The 6614-nt window shown below is 52.6% G+C and overlaps 1 long non-coding RNA gene across 2 annotated transcripts in view; it reads right to left on the bottom strand.

Moving 5' to 3' along the window:
• LOC104980824 overlaps window positions 1-6614 on the bottom strand; it is a 66910-nt gene continuing 60296 nt past the window's right edge. For both annotated transcript variants that reach the window (XR_824308.1, XR_824309.1), the window contains exons 2-3: window positions 1206-1276; window positions 1-87 (exon numbers count right to left, since the gene is read on the bottom strand). This is a non-coding gene — a long non-coding RNA (uncharacterized LOC104980824). The remainder of the gene's footprint in view (window positions 88-1205; window positions 1277-6614) is intronic.

Raw genomic sequence — 6614 nt, 5'->3', positions numbered from 1 at the left:
GGATGACTTCCCGTTCCTGGGTCAGAGCACGCCTGAGTCCCCAGAAGCCCCGTCACCACGCCCTCGTCCCCTAAGGCGGCAGCTGTCCTGAGAAACAGGAACAAACACTGGTTTAAACAAACACACAAACTCAAAATACGGGGATGGGATGGTGACAGAGAGACACTGTGTCCTCATGAAGACAGCACGTGACCTACACGGGCAAGATTCGGTGAAGCCAGGGTCCCCGGCAGGTGAGGAGGGGAGAGTCTGACGATCCAGGTCCTGTCTAATCACCTCCCCCTCTCCTCTCACCCACAGGACTCCATAAAGAGAGCAGGGTCTCTTCCACAGAGAAGTACCACATTAAATGATGGCTCAACATAATCATAAACTATGGCTGGGGTCGGCTTTATTATGATTTCCCACTGACGAATCTCAGAGGAGCTTTAAATGATAAATCAGCTCATTACCATCTCTCTCCCGAAGGATAAGAGGTGTGGGAAGAGAGAGGTCTGCCGCCCACTGGCCAAAACAGGACAGCAGAAGCTGGGGACCGAAGGCACGTCTCCAGCCTTGGTCTCTGCCCCTCAGGGCCACAGGAATCCCATGTATGTCACTCGGGCTTTCTTTCCCATAAGGCACGACCATCTGCACCTCAGTGGACGGTGCTGTGCTTCGGGCACGGGGTTTCTGGGCAAGGAGCCACCACAGGCTGAGCCGCCCAGATGCTCCGGCCAGCATGGAGCTCACGCGTTGCTCTAGGAAGCGGCGCACTCGGCGAGGAATGGGTTTCAGATTCTTCCAACCCTTTATGCCGCCATTCCTGCTGTCTCTAGCAGGAACCAACCTTCAGAAGCTCAAATAATTAGACCAGGCAATAAGGCTGGTTTACAATATCCCCTCAGAGAGTGGAAGAAGACAGCAGAGGAGGAAGTCAGGGAGACCTCCTGCCTCTCCACAAATACATCAATAGCTCATCAAAATATGGACCAGCTCCTACAGAGCAACTTCTAAACGACAGCAGAAGACTCCAGGCCTCAAAAAAGAAATCAAACCAAAATTGTAAAGCAATCATCAATTAAAACTAAATAAATATAATTTTTAAAAAACCCCCTCAAAGGTCCCCATATATCCAGACACCCTGTGTTCTCCAAGGGTGTCAACACCTTTGCATCTGAAGGGCCTGAGCTCCTGCTCCTGGGTTAATTCACCCGGCAACTTACTGGACATGTCTGTCCTTGGGCCAGTAGAGACACGTGGCATCTCTTCACAGAAGCACATCCAAGTCCATCATCTAGAAATAGAAAAGTATAAATTAACAAGCTGAGCAGACATGAAGTGCTCGGGAATGCTTATTACAACGTGTATGTTATTATTTTCATGCCTAAAAACGGGGGGAAGCCCAGCGCTACTATACGCTCCTTTGTGCCCCATACACCAATCTAAACTTTTAACTCAAGAACAGATGTTTTGCTCAAACCCCCAAAGAATGAGAAACAGTGCTCATTCCTATCCCCGCTCCTGTGGTGAGCAGGGGGAGGGCCTGCTGGGGAGCTGGGATGTGGCTCAGGGAAAGGAGCAGATAAGAGGCTGAGCCCAAGCTCCCTGCCACAAACGTCAGGCTCTGGGATGAGCTGGGCACCTCGGAGGCTCTGCTTTCTGGTGACTAAGACAAGGGGGACTGGACCCACCTCTCAGGGCGACCGTGAGAAACGCACGTGCGAGGACAGCAGTGGGCACTGAGAACGCGGCTCCCAGCCCAGCGCGGCTGCCGGCCCTACGAGCCTGCCCCAGAGCACAGCACTCGGCCCCCGCGCAGCGCAGCACCACCAGGGCTGCTGGGCAGACCTCGGCGGCCAGTGTGAGCATCTGAAACTGCAAACCCCCTCCCCTGCAGGCTGTGTTCCTTCCCCTCCTCCCGTGGGGCACCCAGGGACCTTGGGCCTGGGCACGTCAGAGAAGGGCAGTGGCCTGGCTGGGGACACCCCACAGAGGTCACCAAGGGGGAGACTAGACAGTGCGCCGACATCAAAAGGCATCAAGTCAAAATACGTTGTGACAATGAAACAGATGCAGAAAGAACCTGCAGCACTAAGGCCTGTGTCTTACCATAACACTTACACAATCGACCAAAAAAAACTCACTAAAAATACAAGTGGCAAAAGGCATGAACTCATAAAAGAGGGATACTCACAGAAAATATTTTGGAAAAGTGACCAAACTCAATCATAATAATGAAAGAATGCCTAGAGTTATCTAAAGTAGGCTCCTTAAAGAGGTTTTGCTTCTTCTTCTAATGAGAATATACTTTGCTCACTGACCTAGGGGAAACTCGACAGAGTTCTCCTATACTACTGATAACATTCTGGAAAGGTCTGAATACTCTAGAAAGCAATCTGACATTATTTATCAAAATCTGTAAACAATACAAAATTCTCACCAAGGGTCCAGAGATGCCTATCGTTTGTAATGATAAATACAGGAAGCAATCTAAATGCCCAGCTACAGGTAAGTCCATTTTGGAACATCTGTGAGACACACCACTATCTGGCTGCTAAAATGATTATAATAAAGGCAACATACACACAAAAGTTCTTCAACCTCATTAGTCATCAGGAAAACACTAACCGTAACCATGAGATACCTCTGTGCACCCACCAGACAGCTAAACTGGAACAGACAGGCAGTACCAAGTGCTGACAAGGATGTGGAATAAGTGGGGCCCTGACACACTGCTGGTGGAGTGTAAGATGGTACAGCCGTACTGGGAAGCCCGCGGTATCTACCCACACTGAACACATATAACTCAGAGTGCAACTGCTCACAGAAACGCACACTTAGGTTCACCAAAAAGTGTGTAAAGAACACTGGAAGCAGTAACATTTATAATATTCAAAACCCAGAGGGACTTCCCCGGGGTGCAGTGGTTAAGAATCCACCTGCCACTGCAGAGGATGCGGGTTCGATCCCTGGTCCGGGAAGATTCCACGTGCCTCGGGGCAACTAAGCCTGCGCACAGCTAGAATCCTCGTGACGCAATGAAGATCCCACGTGTCACAACTGAGACCTGACACAAATAAATTAATCAAAAGTAAAGAACATGGATGTTTCTATATTCAGGAAAAAAAAAAACAAAACAGAAACAATCCAAGGGTCCATCAACAGCAGAACAGACAAACAACACGAACGACCCTAAGGAACAACGTCAAGGGGGAAAGCCAGACCCTCGAGAGCACGCTCGAGGCAACGCCATCGCTGCGAAGTTCGAGCGCTGGGAGGGCGAGCGTGTGGTGTGGGAGGTCAGGACAGTGGTGTTAGTGTCTCTGAGGGGCAGACCTGGCCGGGGAGCACGTGAGAGGCTGGGGGCAGGGGTGCCCTCTGGAGTGTTCCGTCTCCTGCTGATGGTTCTTTGAGTGGATTTACTGTGGGAAAAATTCACTGTGCTGTTTGTGAATGGTCTTTACACCCAATAAAAAGGCTGATCCTTTTAATGATTGTAATAAAAACAACAGCATGGAAAAGTGGTCACGTCAGCTCTGCACCTTGTGTGTTTTTAATGGGATGTTCTACCTGTGCTCTGGCTAAAGACATTTAAAAAGAAGGGCCCAGACGCCCAGAGCTGTCAGGGACCACATCTTAACGATGGCCATGTCTGGGGGCGTGCCAGAAGCATTTTCTTTCTCAGCTTACTGCCACGCTCCTGAATCACTGAGAACCGCACCTCGCACTGGCCAGAGGCAGTGGGGGCACCCAGAAATCCCCTTACTTGCCCGGCTGCCTGCGCAGCGCGCTACCCGCGTCATCCCCTTCATCGTCGGGACAGGGGAGACAGGCCACCCGCACCACACCTGCACCCCGACGGCCTGTCTCCCCAGGAAGGTTCCTCAACCAGCCCAGCCCCGCCTCTTGCAGGGTGCCCAGCCACCCCCCGCTCCCGCCCCATCCCCTGGACGGTGGCGGATACCAGAGGCCCTGTGAGACTCTGGGGATAGCTTAAAGAGGAACATCTCCAGGCTACTTTTACACTTGACAGAGTGAACAGATCAGAGAAGCTTTTAGGTCAAAAGGATCTCAGAAGCCGCTTCATGGTTTTGGGGAGGCATCTAATTAAGACCGGCAATTTAAGTCTAGACCCAGAACACGAAGCTAATTTGCACAGCTGAACTCGACTTCCCTTATTAGTCTCATTAATTTAAGTTAATTCACCTAGGATTCTGATATTCCCAAGGTCCCTGGTTTCCTCCTAGCCCCATTTGAAGACCGGTGCTCATTAGCGAGAAAAAGTGACATTTAAAGAGGACAGCAAGGGCGGGGAATTGTCTAGAAGGACATGAGTTTTTAGGAAAGAAGCAAGAACTTCTGAATCTGCCTTGGCTCCTCACTGTGAGAGATGTGTAACCTCCTCCATCCAACGTCCCTTCCACTGCTGGGGGCAGGGAGACGTGGCCAAGGACGGGGAGGACCCATGGCTCACACAGCTTTGCTTCTGGAGGAGCTGGTCTTGGGAAGGCCTCCCTGCCCCCCTTCCATAGAACAAGGCCTGGGAAGGGTCTGGAGGCCCCTCTGGCTCAGGAATCTCTGCTGAGCAGGAGCTGAGGGGGAGGATGGCCCTACGGGCATCTGTCAGAACACTGGGAAGGGGAGGGTCTTCTCAAAATCATCTTTAAAATGTAGGAGTTGCATGGATTCAGTCAGAGAAACCCAGGCAGGGTGACTTCCTCAAGGTCACATGGAGGGTAAAGGGTGAACGACCAGCCTCAACCCAAAGCAAGAAGCCCCGAGGCCACCTGGGGCCCTCCTCTCCCATCCCAACCCTCTGCACTCTATGGCTGGCACCATGGCAGCGAAGCTCCCTGGTGCCGCGCTCTCCAAGAGCAAAGGTCACGGAAGGCCTGAGGAGGAGGCTGGCTCAGGAATCAGAAAGAGGAGGCGCTCTCTCTCACATCCCCATCCAGGATGGCCAGTCACTGATGGATGAGGCATCACATAGCTCACAGGCAGGAAAATTACTGCTTATAACCCAAGAAGGGACAGCTGCCCCTTCCATATGAAGCCTCCCCTGCAGCCAACAGCCTGTCCGCAGCAGAGCAGGACCCTGTGGGCCCCTCCCGGGTGAAAGCCCTTCCCGTGTCCCCTGTCTCTTGGTTGTAGGAAAATAGGCTTCATTCAGCTTCCATGACCCTCCCTGAGTTCCAAAGGACAGATTCAAAAATTGCTCATCAGAGAGGGGATACAAAAAACAGGGCAGAGCAGTCAGGAAGCAACAGTGCAGCCTTGGGGCAGGTCCTGACCCCCTCAAGGAACATCTATAACAAAATGTTTGTGTTCTTCTGTAGAAACTAGGGCCCCCACCCGAGGGGAGGACTTCAGGCTGAGCACCAGATTCCTGGAGCACTGCCCCAACATCTCACCATCAGCCAATCAGAAGAAAGTCTGCACACAGTGGAAGATGATGAACGACCTCCTCCCCACCCCAACGACTCTCGCTTTAAAGACGATCACAGTCAAGCAGAAACTTTGCAGTTAGGGCTTCCCTGGTGGCTCAGCTGGTAAAGAATCCGCCTGCAATGTGGGAGACCTGGGTTTGATCCCTGGGTTGGGAAGATCCCCTGAAGAAGGAAAAGGCTACCCACTCCAGTATTCTGGCCTGGAGAATTCTGTATATAGTCCATGTACTATAGGACTGTATAGTCCATGAGATCGCAAAGAGTCGGACATGTCTGAGCGACTTTCACTTCACTTTCACTATGAACATGAGTTTGCCATCTCTCCCCAGGTTCCTAGCCTGCTAAATAAAGCAGCCTTTCCATTCCTACTGGCACTTGTCTCTCAAGTACTGGCTTTCGGGCGTCAAGCAGCTGAACCTGGTGACGCTTCCTCACAGAGGCTCCCTAATCCACCAGCCAGTCTGCACATCGGGATGATCCACTTCCTGTGTGATGGTGGGATGACCAGCCGGGCACCTGTGTCCTGCGAAGGCCAGACCTCAAGTCATTGCTTCCTCCATATCCTCCTGGGTGCGGAGTTCAAGCCTAAACACAGACCAGGGGTCTAACAAGCACCTACTAAGAAAACATCAAGGCCCATGATGACCTCACCTACCCGGCAGGTCCCTCCAGCCCCTTCGCAGGGGCAGAGAAAGCCGAATGACCCATGCAGAAGGGACACGCACCAGCTCAGATGCAGATGGTGAAGTGGTCATGGGATCCTCACATCCCTGGACTCCCGGCTGCACACAGGAGCCTGGTGGGCAGCTCTACACACAGGGAAGGTGGAGTCACTGGATGGAAGGAACTAGGCCCCCGTGACTGCGGAGCAGGAGCAGAGCTGCCCCCGCCCCACCCTGAGCCTCACCCGAGGAAGAACCCTTAACACACAGGCAGTCTCCTGCACTGCAGGCAGTTTCTTTACCTACTGAGCCAGCTGGGAAGCAAAGCCAAATATACCTCCTTCCCACAAAAGGCCAGGAACGCTGCCTGAGGCAAAGGCCCAGGGAGTATCTGGGCAGGTAAGGCCGGAGGGCCCAGGGACAGAGACCAGAGCGGAGGGCTCCAAGCAGGCACACAGGCAAGCCTGAGGCTCGGCACCCTGTGCTCTGGCCTCGACTCCACCAGTCCCAGACACTCTGGTCC

Source organism: Bison bison, unplaced genomic scaffold, assembly GCF_000754665.1.
Source record: "Bison bison bison isolate TAMUID 2011002044 unplaced genomic scaffold, Bison_UMD1.0 scf7180017864508, whole genome shotgun sequence".
Lineage (NCBI taxonomy): Eukaryota > Metazoa > Chordata > Mammalia > Artiodactyla > Bovidae > Bison > Bison bison.
The sequence above is the reverse complement of the archived record's forward strand: the minus strand, read 5'-3'. Positions and strand labels throughout refer to the sequence as shown.